The 15,432-nt window shown below is 43.3% G+C and overlaps 1 long non-coding RNA gene across 1 annotated transcript; it reads right to left on the bottom strand.

Annotated features, from left to right (window-relative positions):
• Positions 1-238: 238 nt before the first annotated feature.
• On the bottom strand, positions 239-6,710 carry LOC134296551 (uncharacterized). The gene is made up of 3 exons (XR_010003347.1): positions 4,379-6,710; positions 1,427-1,489; positions 239-386 (listed from the first exon to the last, which is right to left on the bottom strand). It is a non-coding gene; the product is annotated as an uncharacterized LOC134296551 (long non-coding RNA).
• Between the last annotated feature and the right edge of the window lie 8,722 nt (positions 6,711-15,432).

Genomic DNA, 15,432 nt, shown 5'->3' with positions numbered 1-15,432 from the left:
GTATGGCACTGTTTGAGATAACCATACAGTTATGTGGAATAGAGTTTAGTGACTGACCTATTGTTATTTCTATCTAAAGCAACTAGCTAGGATTGATGGTTACCCATATATACTCATGTATACGCCGCCCTGAGTCCCTTCGGGTGAGAAGGGCGGGATATAAATTTTGGAAATAAATAAATAAATAAATGTATAACTTGGAAATGGTATTCAAGTCTAAATACAACTTTCACTGATATTTCATATACACCTTATGCATGTGACCCGATGATAATTTTATTCCACCAGGAAGCAAAGTTGTCACTCTCTGCCATTCAATTGATTATGTGATTTCAGCATCCACAAGAGCCACGGGTTCGGAGGCCTGACATGTCTAGCTTTTCAAACTGTTGAATGAGACACAGAGAAGTTGAGGGAAAAATCAGAGATTTATTTTCAATAGTTAGAGGATATCAGCGGAGAAAGCACTCCAAAGAACTGGCATTCTGCAGTTGCAAATGCAGGGCACTTTTATTTCATTTGGCAACTGTTTAAGAAACCCATGCCAGTTTCAAATTGGCTTGGAACAGTGGTTCTCAACCTGTGGGTCCCCAAGTGTTTTGGTCTGCAACTCTCAGAAATCCCAGCCAGTCTACCAGCTATTAGGATTTCTGGGAGTTGAAGGCCAAAACATCTGGGGACCCACAAGTTGCGAACCAGTGGCTTAGAAACTGTCAAGCTAGGATCCACATCCTGAATGGCTAAGGACTCCATCTGACATCACCGCTGATTGGCTATTTACGGTGGTGGGAAATGTAATAAACTGTGATTGGATTATTTTGAAGTGTCTGTCAGTTTATTGATCTACCCAGGAGAGGAGCATAATCAAGAAGGAATGTGGTGTGTCTTGTGATAATGGATTAGGATGGGTCTGCATGTCTTCAGCTCCGGTCTTAGGCATGATGAACAATAGAGTGCTTCAAGGTGTTTACCAAGTCAGTGAGTTTTTCCATAGGAGTCCGATACAGAGACCTGGGAAAGGGAGCATTCCTAGGCTAGTCCAGATCATATCAGGGAAAACAGACAAAGGGGACCTAAAGGCCCTCACACAAATTCATTGTGTGTTCCCCTCCTATTCTTCCCAGTTAATTATGATAATTTCCTCCAGATGAGGGCATGGTGAGGTACCATTCTGGAATTTCCACAGAATTTCATAGAAAGGTTAGTGCAGAGCAATCAGAAATGACCATGTGGGTATCCCAGTGGAGCCATGTCTCACAATTCATTATTTCAGGGTCTAATTTTTGATACCAATATGGGCAATTTTGGAGTATGCTGAATTTGGGAATTCTGTATAAGGGATGCTCAATCTGTACAATACTAACATATGCAATGTTAAACAGACCTCTAGTGGCAAGATAAAATACATGCTGTCAAACAGAAATACCTTGTCCAGGAAAACTCTGGTTTCCGTAACGTTCAAAAAGGTCATCAGCTCCACAATGCACACCTTGAGAATTAAACATTATATTAAACATGTGTTTTAAAGTGAATCTTTACATTCAAAACCAGAAGTCCTTAGAGTAATGATGTATTTTCATCAGTAGTTAATCACCAGTGATTTTGGGGTTTTATAATATCAACTTCTTTAATTTGTGTTTAAATGGTGCAAATCCAGAAGTGGAATGAATTTCAATCCTTCTTTCATTCCCCTACTCCTCAAAGCAAAAGACCGCTCTTTAAGACTGTACCTTGCAAAATGTGTGTGTGTGTGTGTGGATTTTCCTGTCAATTTATGGCTCCTCCACACTTTTTTCTTGGTGAGAATGGAGCAAGGAATACTTTGGGGTGGCTTTTTCAGTTATTTCCTCTGAAATATAGTCTTTAGCAGTGGTTCTCAACTTGTGGGTCCCCAGTTGTTTTGGCCTACAACTCCCAGAAATCCCATCCAGTTTACCAGCTGTTAGGATTTCTGGGAGTTGAAGGCCAAAACATCTGGGGACCTACAGGTTGAGAACCACTGGTCCATAGAATCTGTTTTTCATTTGTTGGTGGTCTCCCATCCAAGTTACTTACCAATGCTAAATCTGGTAGCTTTGGAGCATTTAGCCCCTCCCTGTTACCCCTACATTTTCTCAAGGGTGTTTTATTTTCCAAGCTATATTGAGCTGTTTTCTCATATTCTTATCTGAAGATTATCTCTCCTCATTAGCTCCATTGAGAAAGCAACCACAAGTCATCCTGGACTATTAGCAATTAAATGGCCTATTAAGGGAAGGTCAGGAAACATCTATACAAGTAAGGGGGGATAAGGGAGAGAGGGCATGAAGCTTTTTTATGGTTCAGTATCAGGTGTTGATAATTCCCAATGCTTCAGAAAAGCATTTTTTGTGTGTATTTAAAAAGGATGTGGTTTTAAGTGGCCTGTTTGGTTATAGTGACCAAATGAATTTGAAATGGTTTTCTTAGGCAAGGAATACAGTGATGTTTAGTCTTAAAAAGCAAATTGTATCATTTATCAGTACCCAACACACTGTGTTGTTTCTTGCCTTTTCTCCTGAAATTATCCATTTTCAGATTTATTACATGAGTGAGTGCAGTTAAGGCAGACCTCATTTTATCCCCTTCTGCTCTCAATGGGTTTTTTTATGGATCGCTAACTAGTTTTAAGGAACCCCGGTGGCAAAGTGTGTTAAAGCACTAAACTGCTGAACTTGCGGACCGAAAGGTCCCAGGTTCAAACCCCGGGAGCAGAGTGAGCGCCCGCTGTTGCTCCAGCTTCTGCCAACCTAGCAGTTCAAAAACATGCCAATGTGAGTAGATCAATAGGTACCACTCCGGCGGGAAGGTAACGGCGCTCCATGCAGTCATGCCGGCCACATGACCTTGGAGGTGTCTATGGACAACGCCGGCTCTTCGGCTTAGAAATGGAGATGAGCACCAACCCCCAGAGTCAGACATGACTGGACTTAATGTCAGGGGAAAACCTTTACCTTTATTAACTAGTTTTTAGGGCCTCCTGGTGGCATAGCGGGTTAACTTAGCTAAGCTATTGAACTTGCTGTCCATAAGGTTGGCAGTTTGAATCCGGAGAGCAGGGTGAGCTCCTGCTATTAGCCCCAGCTTATGCCAACCTAGCAGTTTGAAAACATGCAAATGTGAGTAGATCAGTAGGTACTGCTCTGGTGGGAAGACATCAGTGAACCATGAAGTCCTGCTGGCCACATGACCTTGGAGGTGTCTATGGACAACACCGGCTCTTTGAGTTAGAAATGGAGATGAGCACCACCCCTCAGAGTCAGACACAACTAGACTTAATGTCAGGGGAAACCTCTACCTTTACCTAACTCTAGTTTTTAAAAAAGGAAGGAACAGGGAAGGAAATGCACAATTTCAAAAAGTCAGAATCAAGCACAAACAAAGTAGTGATTTAAAATAGCACTGCAAAGATCAAGCAGTTGGATTTTGGGAGATTACCAGGGCATCACTGCTTTTCTGTTTCAGAGCAATTCCTGAGCTCAGAAGATGATTTCTCCCCATCTTCTCTTCCCCCCTCCCCCTGGTTTCTTCACACTTTCAAAACTGTTTGCTAACGGAGCATCAGACAACAGGGGAAAGTCTCCTTGCGTTGTGTGGTAGGCTCCATTGTACTTCATTTCCTTAATGTTTTACAAGTGTATAGAAATTGGGGGAGTGGGGCTGCATGGAATAACATCCCTAGTCCATATGCTAAGCAGAAGAAGAATGGAGAAAGTCATGGTGTATATTCAAAGCATATACTTATATGTGAATGCTGGAGACCTGTAGCTTGGTAGTGAAGTTTTTCATATGGAGAAAATCCTATGGCTACTTCTTTGCACCTCTATATAATAACAATGGAAAGAACTCCTGGCTGAATCTTTGGAGAACTGACAGAGTAGACAATATGATCTAAATAGACCAGTGGACTCACTCATTGGATGCATCTACATTGCAGAATGAGTTCAGTTTTATACCATGACTCAATTCCATTGTGATGAAGCTGAGCAAAAATTTAGGGATCCTGCACTAAGCAGGGACCAGCAGGACCGAGAAATGAGGGTCCACCAAGCCTGGCGAGCTAGAGAAGCCAATAAAAGTTTTTCCTCTTAAGACAATTTTTTTTTTCGTGTCAGGAGCAACTTGAGTTGCTTCTAGAGTGAGAGAATTGGCCGTCTGCGAGGACGTTGCCTAGGGGACGCCCGGATGTTTTTTGATGTTTTATCATCCTTGTGGGAGGCTTCTCTCATGTCCCCGCATGGAGCTGGAGCTGATAGAGGGAGCTCATCCACACTCTCCTCGGGTGGGATTCGAACCTGGCAGCTTTCAGGTCAGCAACCCAACCTTCAAGTCACAAGGCTTAAGCCGATAAAAGTCTCACCAGGATGAAGCAAAGCCACCAAAGTTTACTTCTGTTCCAGCTGGAAAGGATGACCGCAGTAATCTGCTGAATAAGCCGGCACACCAAAATACAGAGAAATACACTTTTTATACAGTTTTCCAGTTTGAAAGTCCTGCTCCCGCCCCCTGAGCCAGTTTGGCACTGATTGGTCAAGGCGCTTCTTACATCAGCACCCTAGGAGGAGCGGCTAGGGGGCTCATGTGCCTCATCCAATGAGAGCATGAACCTTATTTGTGACACTGCCTCCCTGCTGGCCAATGGTGATAGTGGAGGTGTGGCAACAGTAAAACAAAGAGGAATGTTGACATAATGATAGGGTTGTGGTTAGCCCTTGCTGGGCCCTTTTGTCAAAGTGGTCAGGCAATAGCTGGAAGCCATCCAGCCCAATCTGTCTATTTACATGAAGATTTGAAATAACATTTTCCCTTGAGTGGGTCTGACATGCCAGTGTTAGTTCCATTGTCCAAATAGCAGCAATCCAAATATCTTGGTGGGATCAGATGATCTTAGTTCCTGGGAAGGGGAAATGTCATTGTGGGGAAGACTGTAACATTCCCTGCTCCCTACAGAGAGGAAATGTCCTTTCTGAAAAATGATTAACATGTCCAAGAGCTTTCAACTTCCCAAGTGGCCTGGTCTTTGACCCTCTGAGGCTTGGGGAGGAGAGCTAACAGTCTATTGTCTACTGTGTTGGATGCATTGAAGTCCCTTTGACAAAGATGATTATCTGAGGCAACCTAGGGCACTCAGATCTTAGAATTACTGGTCAAGAGTTCACAACGGGGTCACCCTGCTTCATATGTATACATTAATACATACAATCATAGAAAGAAATAATAGATAATGTGCACACATAAGGAGTCCATAGAGGGTAGGGGTACCCATAGGAGCAGAGGCCTCCCAATATGGAGTTTTGGGGAACATACAGAATGGGGATCAAGGAGCAACCTGAGGACCCGTACCAGGTGGAAGTTAGGTTGCCTTTGAGGGGAAAAGGGTTCTTCAGGTGTCCCTGTCAGTTCCTGGGAAGGCAAGGAACTTGTGGGGATCTCTAAGACTAAGAGGACAGCACGAGGATACATGAGGAACTTGCAGGATGGGGAAAAAGGGGTCCCTGTCACCTGAGAATTCATAAGGAGTCATACAAGGTTCAATGAGGCACCGATTTAGCCAAAGTCCATTAATAAAAGTCAAAGTTCATTCATAAAAAAAACCCAGTTTCATTCATAAAAGTAGCCAAGTCATTGATGAGAACCGGGGGTTCAGAGAAGACACAAGACCTGGGATCAGCAGGCACTATCCAGGCACCATTTTGAGGCGATGCACCCAGAGACAAAGGAAAACACATAGAAGTTTAGTGGAACCACGAATCCATGGAAGGCTCATAGATATCCACAGGGGTCTTTGGATAGGACAAAAAGTTAAAATTTGGAGGCGTTAGGGATCTGTTCAGCAAAAAGTGAGGTGGCAGTTAGAATTAGACAAGGAAGAAAATGGTGTTGGTCCACTACATTTGTAGCTCCTTAGTAGGTAATTCAGAGGTGTTTTGGTGCACTATATTATCCTCCTCTCTGGCCCACGTGCTGTTATCCTTAGCTGAACTTTCTTTTAAAGGTATACTTTTCTGAGTGAAGCGGTCAACAGCAATTTTGAGAAGCTCCAACTGTCCTACTATTTTTTCTAGCCTTTCAAAGATAGAAACAACAGTGTGGGCGGTAAGAAGACATTGGTTCATCACAAAGTCTGTGGTAATTGTTTGCCCTGTATGTTGTCTTATCTCGGTAATGAGGGGGTTCTCTTCTACTGCATCTGTTTCAATTGACTCCAAGGATAAACCTTCATGATATGCAGCCAAGTTGTTGTCAAAGGCTACTGATAGAGGCTCGTTAGCTTTATCATGAAGAATTAAGGGAGTAGCATTGTTGTCAGTTGTAGTTTCAAACAGGGTGTTTAAGTGAAATATACTCACAGTTCCTTCCCCGAAGAGTTCATCAATTTTCAGTTGTTTAGAAGCCTTGTGGTGTGTTGTTGACTCAGGGCTAGTCCTATTGCATTTTCTGTTTCCCATTTCCAGGTGAGGGAGTAGGAAAAACAAAAATACCAGAGCCCATTAAATCACTGACCGTGTTGTTTCAGTGAAGATTGGTGAATCCGTGGATACGGGGTCCAAAATGGAGATTTCGTATCCACAGTTTCAAGGACCATGTTTCCTCACTCGCTATAGCATCCGTGTCAAGTCTGCGAGGTTCCACGGCTTGGAAAAGGGTTAATTCATAGTTTGGAGTCAGAAAAGGACACAATGTATCAACCAGAGAGCTGAAAATTAGAGGAAAAGGGATACATTTTATTAGTGGCTTGGTTATAAAGTGGCCAAGGGAGGCAGGAGAGAAGAAAGGAGCTTCTGTTGGAGCTGCAGCTAGTAGAATTGCTTTTGCTGGATCTGCAAACCCATCTCAGGCAGTGGTGAATCCTTGGATCAGTGGAACAGGAAGAGGAAAGGAGATTCCACCTGAACATCAGGAAGAACTTCCTCACTGCGAGAGCTGTTCAGCAGTGGAACTCTCTCCCCTAGACTGTGGTGGAGGCTCCTTCTTTGGAGGCTTTTAAGCAGAGGCTGGATGGCCATCTCTCGGGGGTGCTTTGAAAGCGATTTCCTGCTTCTTGGTAGGGGGTTGGACTAGATGGCCCATGAGGTCTCTTCCAACTCTATGATTCTAACTCCCTGCTGCAGTCAGCTGTTTGTCAAATTAATCTAAAAGCAATGGCCTCGTTGCTCGCTATCAGTACCATGGGCATTGTAGTTTTACAAAGATTTTAGCCTTCTCTTTGATAGGCTGGTGCCTTACCAAATTACAAATCCCAGGATTCCATAACATTGAGCCATGGCAGTTAAAGTGGTATCAACCTTTATCAGTTCTACAGCCCCTGGTGGTGTAATAGGTCAAACTCTTCTGCTGGCAGGACTGCTGACCTACAGGTCAGCGGTTCAAACCCAGGGAGAGTAGGTGAACTCCATCTGTCAGCTCCAGCTCTCCATGTGGGGTCATGAGAGAAGCCTCCCACAAGGATGGTAAAACATCAAACATCCGGGCATCCCCTGGGCAACGTCATTGCAGACGGCCAATTATCTCACACCAGAAGTGACTGGCAGTTTCTCAAGTCACTCCTGACACAAAAAAACTGCAATATAGATGTAGCTCTTTGTAAGGCAATTTCGCATGTTCAACAATATATGAAATTCATAAATGAGATTTACCTTCTGCCAAGAGCATGTAGCAAAGAGAAACTAGATAATCTACTACCATCTTAACCTATGACACAGCTTCAGTAATGCTGCTATTCCACTGAAAAGTCCTATTGGGTTTAGCAAGAGTTATCAACCTTAACTTTTTGTTCTTCTGCATAACTATACTCTCGTTCTGTATGAAAGCCTTTCCAAGTTGTCAAAAGTACCAAAAAGAGTCAAAGTTTTCCACTTCTTGTTCCCTACAGTTCTGCCCTCTTTTGCTTAAGGTTATACCTTTGCTATTGTATAGGAATGTAGCTAGGGAAAAGAAGGTTATAGTCAATCCAAGCTGAATGCTACACAAAATTCAGTTTTTTGCTTTTTGGCTTGGCTTTTGCACAGATGAGCAAAGAGTCTCAGAGAACTATTTAAGACTATGTATAGGGAACTCACAATCATATGTCGGCGTAACAACTTTTCATCACTGATAGAATTGTGCACAGTAGGCCAGGGCTTGTTTTTGATTTTGTGGGTCATCTCCAGATGAAGGTACATAATTCTCCAGTTTTGATGGGCAAGAAAAAAGGGATCCAGCTCAGAGCAGCAGCTTCCTACAGTTCACAAGCTTTGCTGCTGCATCTTACGATTCTCAGAGTCCCTGTATTTACTAATTTGGCCTCCCTTCCTTTCCTTGTGGTGCCATGTCTCATCCTCTGCACTTTCTGGCCAGAATCAAATAGGGCTAGATTAAATCTTCCTTGGGTTGCTGTCAGTTTTCCGAGCTATATGGCCCTGTTCCAGAAGCATTCTCTCCTGACGTTTCACCCACATCTGTAGCAGGGATCCTCAGGAGTTGTGAGGTCTGTTGGAAACTAGGCAAGTGGGTGGGCAAGTTCAGGGTGGGAGAAAGAACTCTTGTCTGTTGGAGGCAGAAAACCTGGCTATTTAAATGTGTGTTTGATTAAATTGGCATAAATTGACATCTGCCCCTTACCTACACCTAGACCCAGTTACTGCTCTCCTTCCGGTCCATTCAATAGTGAAGTGGAGATCAAAGATTTGGGAGTCTCCCTGGGAGAGGAGACCCGTGCCAGACCCAAAAAGAGGGTTCCGCGGCACCTGGCGAGCTTACGAGAAACAAAATGAAATTTTCCCTATCTATATATATAATAAAAGTGAAATCGGAGTATGTATCAGCGTTTTGATTGGCCTGGCGGAATATGTGCTCGCGTTTTGATTGGCCGCCACTATCCCAGCCCACTGAGACCAACAGGAATGACGGATCTGCACCAAACTTGGCACACTTCATCCCCACGATGCACTTTATGACCTGCTGCCATTTGGGGGAGGATGGACCACAGATGATGGGATTTGCAGTACTTTCAAACACTTTAACTCCCACAGACTACTGCAATGCCCACCAATGATAGAAATGGACCAAACTTGGCACACAGAACTCCTGTCGACTCCTTTACGTCCTGATGTATATTGGGGCAGGATGGACCAAGGATGATGGAATTTGCAGTACCTTCCCTCACTTCTTGAGACCACAGCAACTGCCACAAATCACACAACTGAACCAAACCAGGCACACATATCCCAAATGACACACTTCACATGCTGCAGCAGTTTGACGGAGGGTGGACCAAGGATTATGGGATTTGCAGTACATTCATCCAATTCACCTCCCACAAACCACTGTGATGCCCATGAATGACAAAACTGTATCAAACTTGACACGCAGGTGCAGGGTAGCCCACTTTACATCCTGGTGCAGTTTGGGGGAAGAGGGACCGTGGATGAGGGGACTTACAATATCTTCAGTCACTTCCTGGGACTACTGTGACCCCCACCAATGACTGATCAAGACCAAACTTGGCACATAGAGCCACCATGGCCCACTCTACATCTTGGTGAGATTTGAAAGAGCTTGGACCTTGGATGATGGGACTTGCAGCATGTTCACTCACTTCCTGGGACTACTGTGACCCCCACCAATGACTGATCAAGACCAAACTTGGCACATAGAGCCACCATGGCCCACTCTACATCTTGGTGAGGTTTGAAAGAGCTTGGACCTTGGATGATGGGACTTGCAGTATGTTCAATCACTTCCCGAGACCACTGTCACCCCCATCAATGTCTCATCAAGACCAAACTTCACACAGACAACACCCATGACTCACTCTACACCCAGGTGCAGTTTGGAGGACGATGGACCATGGACGATGGGACTTCCAATACCTTCACTCACTTCCTGACAGCACCGCGACCCACACAAATGACTGATCAAGACCAAACATGGTACATGCAGCCCCCATGACCTACTCTACATACTGGCTGTGTTTGGACAGGGATGGACACTGGACGATGGGACTTCCATATGGGAGTTGGAGCTCACCCGCACCCACTGAACCCACCTGACATTGGATATAGGCTACACTTGGAACACAGGCAAACAATGCCTTTCTCAAATGACCCGGGCAACGCCGGGCCTCCAAGCTAGTTTCTAATAAAGATAGTCTCACCAAGTTTAGAAGAAGAGGTCACCGAGTTTATTCTAGTCCAGATGGAGCAGGATGATGGCAGCAATAAGTTGCAAAAAGAACCGGCATGCTATTACATAGAAAAACACACATTTTATACCTTTGCTTTTTTTGAATTTCCTGCTCCCGCCCACCCAGCTGGCTCCTTGCTGATTGGTCAGGGGAGCCCCTAATGTCAGAAGACAGGAGGGGCTGTCTGGGAGGCCCGCACGTCTCATCCAATGGGAGCGCGAGCCTTGCCTGTGACGTCACTCCCTTGACAGCCAATGGGGGAGGGGGAGGTGAGGCAACGGGAAACACAAAGGGCAAACATATGTTAATGACAGGATTATGTGTGGCTCTGTGGCGAGTCTTTGTCCAGTGATCTGGTGATAGCCTTCGGGCCTTCAAACCGGACTGAGTTATGGATTCATTGATGGTTTTTAATAAGTTTCATGAATGAGAGTCTGACACACGAGGCCAGCTTCATTGTGAAAGAAGCCGTCCTGGTGGGAACTTGATAGGATTATGTATGATTCATAGTCCAAGGAAGGAAGGTGGCTTTTGTCTGATCATGGATGACTCCTAGTCTCCCTGGCAGGAGAATGAGTCTTTTATGATGAGTGATTTGAATGTCCAAGGGTTCCTTCCTCCCTAGATGGCCTGAAATCTGTGTCCTCCATGATCCGGGAAGGAAGTCCATTGTGGTGGGTTGTTGTATGTCTTTCGGGCTGTGTGGCCATGTTCCAGAAGTATTCTCTCTTGACGTTTCGCCCACATCTATGGCAGGCATCCTCAGAGGTTGTGAGGTATGAAAAAACTAAGCAAGGACTCACAATCTCTGAGGATGCCTGCCATAGATGTGGGCGAAACGTCAGGAGAGAATACTTCTGGAACATGGCCACACAGCCCGAAAGACATACAACAACCCTGTGATCCCGGCCATGAAAGCCTTCGACAACATGAAGTCCATTGCCTTTCCTGTAGAGGATGATTTCTGATAACCCACATTTGAAATACATACCTTAGGCATCCTGGTGTTGCCCAGCTGAGGTGATGTGCTGGGTAGATTTCATGTCAGGGTCACAATTGCCTTGTTCATAAGGGGTAAGATATCATAATAAAGACAAATAATAACAAAAAAAATAATAATAAAATGATAGTGGACACATGAGGGACCCATTTTTGGGGAGAATCACAGGATCCAGCATCCCTTTTGGGTTGGGGAAACGAACGCATTTAATCTTATGGCCGTTTGAAGGGGCTTCAACTCCCCTTCGCATTTCCATAAGGAAGTACGTAGGAATCCCAAAATTTCCCCATTAGCACCGGCAGGCAAGGGGGCTAGTTGAGGGTCACCCTGAGACTAGGAGATGGCACGAGGAATAAATGGGGTGCATGCAAGGAAGGGGGAGAAGGGTCCCTGATACCTAGGAATTCATTTAAAGACATTTCAGATCGCATTGCCTGTGCTTATTCATAAAAAGGCAAAACTCATTCATAAAACAACCAATTAGTGTGTCTGGAGGCGAATCAGCCACTGCGGCAAAAACGAGATGGCAGCTAAGTTTAGGTAAGGTATTTTGGTTAGGGAAAGCTGCCTGCAAAGAGTTGCTTTTGCAGGCTGGGAAGTGAAAGCAAGCTTGATACAATTTTATTGCTCTGGGTTAATATGTAACAGGAGTCAATGGAACTTCAATGTGGGAAAGAGAGTGCCTGAGGTTTTCTGCTGTGGTAGAGAGGAAACAATGTATTCTATGTGACTGAGGTTCTTCTGGGAGGGAAAGCCAGGGTTCCCGCGAGCCTGTGGAACTCCTGGCAGAAATCAGCTGTATGTCAGAGCAATGTGAGTGCAGGGGCTTGCATGTTCGACATCAGTAGAGGTTTATAAGATATTTCTCATAGACAACATTTGCTTTGCCCCCAGTGGAATATGTTCTTTGCGCCTGACTATTAGCTATTGCTTGAGTATGTTTTAATGTACAGTAGAGTCTCACTTATCCAAGCTAAACGGGCCGGCAATAGCTTGGATAGGCGAATATCTTGAATAATAAGAAGGGATTAAGGAAAAGCCTATTAAACATCAAATTAGGTTATGATTTTACAAATTAAGCACCAAAACATGATGTTATACATGATGTTTTTGACAGAAAAAGTAGTTCAATACACAGGAATGTTATGTTGTAATTACTGTATTTACGAATTTAGCACCAAAATATCATGATATATTGAAAACATTGACTACAAAAATGGCTTGGATAATCCAGAAACTTGGATAATCGAGGCTTGGATAAGTGAGACTCTACTGTATTATATGTTTTATGATTTTATGTTTATATGTTTTAAATGTATTTATGTGATTGTATTTTATTGAGTACTGCTGGGCTTAAGTCCCCATGTGATCCGTTCTGAGTCCCTTTGGGGAGATGGGGCGGGATATAAGAATAAAGTAGTTATTATTATTATTATATTCTAGTTGGCCATCTTGATTATAATTGAATAACTTTGCAGTTTCAAAGCCTGGCTGCTTCCTGCCTAGGGGAATCCTTTGACAAATCTTTCTTATCCCATCTCCCTAAATAGGTGAGAAAGAGTAAAATACTTGCAATTCACATGAATCCGGGGACACCTTCATTTAGCTAACATTTGTCTTAATTTGTCTCTCTCTGTGTGTATTTGAATGACAAACTGTGAACATCTGTGGTCAGTGCATAACATGGCACTGAACCTATGTCTCAGATATTGGTTTGGGGGACCTCAGGGCTTGAGACAATTCCAAACTGGCAACCTTCGAGCCCAAGGGAGATCAATGGGAATAGCATTGTAAGGGATATTTCTTTTTCTACAAGAAAGGGGACCTCTACCACACAGAATGATTGCCCCCCTACATGGATAATCTTGAGATTTCACACTTTTAGAAATTCAGAAGTCCCACAGGTGACCTTGACAATTGTAGTATAATTGGATGAATTTAACTAGGCCCTTCAAAGCCGAAATAATAACCATTAGAAACTTGTTTGTAAGTGAATACACAGGAGAAAATATGCACAAGTCAACCGTTTCAAAGGCAATTCAAAAATGAAAGTCGAATAACACAGGTTGAACTAATCGCATTGCATTTGAAATTAAGTTTTCTTCTGTTGGGCTGATTCACGCCAGGTGACCATAAGACGGTCACCACCTGAAGACTCGCATGTGTGAATAAGCTACTGCTGTTCTAATGCCACTGCCAGATATTTTATTTTGCCTGATATCACAAGCTCTTATAGGAACAATCCAGCTTTAAATCTCTGTGATCTGGAAATAAACAATGGACAGTCATATAAAAATCCGATCACCTTTATAAGCACAGTGGACATCAGCCTGATTATCTACATATTAACTGAGACATGTTGTTGTCTTCACTATAATGCAGTAGTTCTCAACCCATGGGTCCCCAGGTGTTTTGGCCAACAACTCCCAGAAATCCCAGCCAGTTTACCAGCTGTTAGGATTTCTGGAAGTTGAATTACAAAACATCAGGGAAACCACAGGTTGAGATCCACTGCTATAATGAATCCTTGGTTACAAAAATTGAGCTCTATGACTGTGGGCCTCCATCTTCACTAATTCTGCGCTTCTAAAGAATGTCACCAATGCAACAAAATTATCCATGCGCTAGATTAAGATGGGGAATTAGGCTGCAGAATGCAGAAGTGGTGAAAGGAATGCTTCATTCCATAATTTCACTATTCTAAGTTGAAATTATGACACACAATATCAATTCCAAATACCACCCTGCTCCATATCCCATCACCATGCAACACATCATGCAGATAGAAAACATGTTTTCTGAAATACATTTTCTTATGGTGCAGGGCCATACTAGCACTTCATTCTTCCAACTGGCCCACTTTGGCAAGGAGATTCCCAGTTAATCCTCTTATTATTCTTATTATACTCTTTATGGTGACAAAAACTGCTTTAAATATAAAACCAATTCTTTTCTCTTTTTTATGGTATGTGTTATGTGGCAGCCTGGGGTAAGATGGTTGATTTAATTTCCCCAAATATCAACACTGTACGTAATTTCTATTTCTGCATAAAATATTGACAAGCATTAATGGGTTTTTCTTATACCACTGTGTAGTGTTCAGAAAATGACTTCAAATATAAAAACAATAGTGAGTGGGATAATTTTCTTTTGTTCTGCTGTAGGAATAGCTGCATCATTCAAATACAAGAGGATGTGTCAATATGGCTAAGTATTTTAATATATACTATCTTGGGTATCCGGAAGTGCCCGGGTTATTTGAAAAAAACATTGTTTGATTTAGGGGGTTAGGAAATATCGTTTAGTTAATTAGTAACACTGTTTATTAGAAAAAGCCAGTCTTTGTTTTCTGTTTTTTTTTTTTAATGAATGATCCCATTAGAAAATATCTAACGATGTGGGTGAAGCCAAATTCCAAGAATCATGGGTCAATCCCCCCCCCCCAAAAAAAAAACCAGGCCTGTATGTACAGCTGGCAATGTTAGGTCTGTGTGCCAAGTTTGGTACAAATCCGTCGTCAGCTGGGTTCAGTTCGGTCTGGATGCAGGTGAACTACAAATCCCAGATTCTCAGGGCAATCACCTCCAAATCCGCCTGTATGTACAGCTGGTCAGGTTGGGTCTGTGTGCCAAGTTTGGTGCAGAACTGACGTTAGCTGGGTTCAGTGCTCTTTGGATACGGGTGAACTACAACTCCCAGATCCAAGGACAATCACCCCCAAACACCGTCTGTATGCACAGTTGGCCATGTTGGGATCTGTATGCCAAGTGTGGTCCAGATCTGACATTGGCTGGGTTCAGTACTCTCTAGAGAAGGGTGAACTATAACTCTCTGATGCCAAGGTCAATAATCCCCAAAATCACTATGAGTTAAAGCAAGCAGTTTGTGGAGCCAGGAGGTTGACTGTGTGTAAATGGACATGTCTGCCACATACATACATAGATTTTCACTTTTATTATGTGTATAGATATATAAATTGATATGAAGCAATTCATAGTTTGGCATTCTGTTAGGGACAGACCATGAATCACTACAAAATACCATCTTGTTTGGGATGGTTGAAGGCAGTAGGAAATAAGGTTTCCCTGGATAGACTCAACCAGGGAAACCATAGCACTGAATTTGCAAGACCTCAGCAGGTTTGCTAAAGACAGGGACTTGGAGGATCTTTCATTCATAGACTCACCGTAAGTCAAAGTTGACTTGTTCAATAATGTCAACACCATGCATGTGGTGTCCCTCCAAAAAC

The sequence above is a fragment of the Anolis carolinensis genome, chromosome 2 (assembly GCF_035594765.1).
Source record: "Anolis carolinensis isolate JA03-04 chromosome 2, rAnoCar3.1.pri, whole genome shotgun sequence".
Classification (NCBI taxonomy): domain Eukaryota; kingdom Metazoa; phylum Chordata; class Lepidosauria; order Squamata; family Dactyloidae; genus Anolis; species Anolis carolinensis.
Note: the sequence above shows the minus strand (reverse complement) of the source record. Positions and strands in the feature narration are given on the sequence as shown.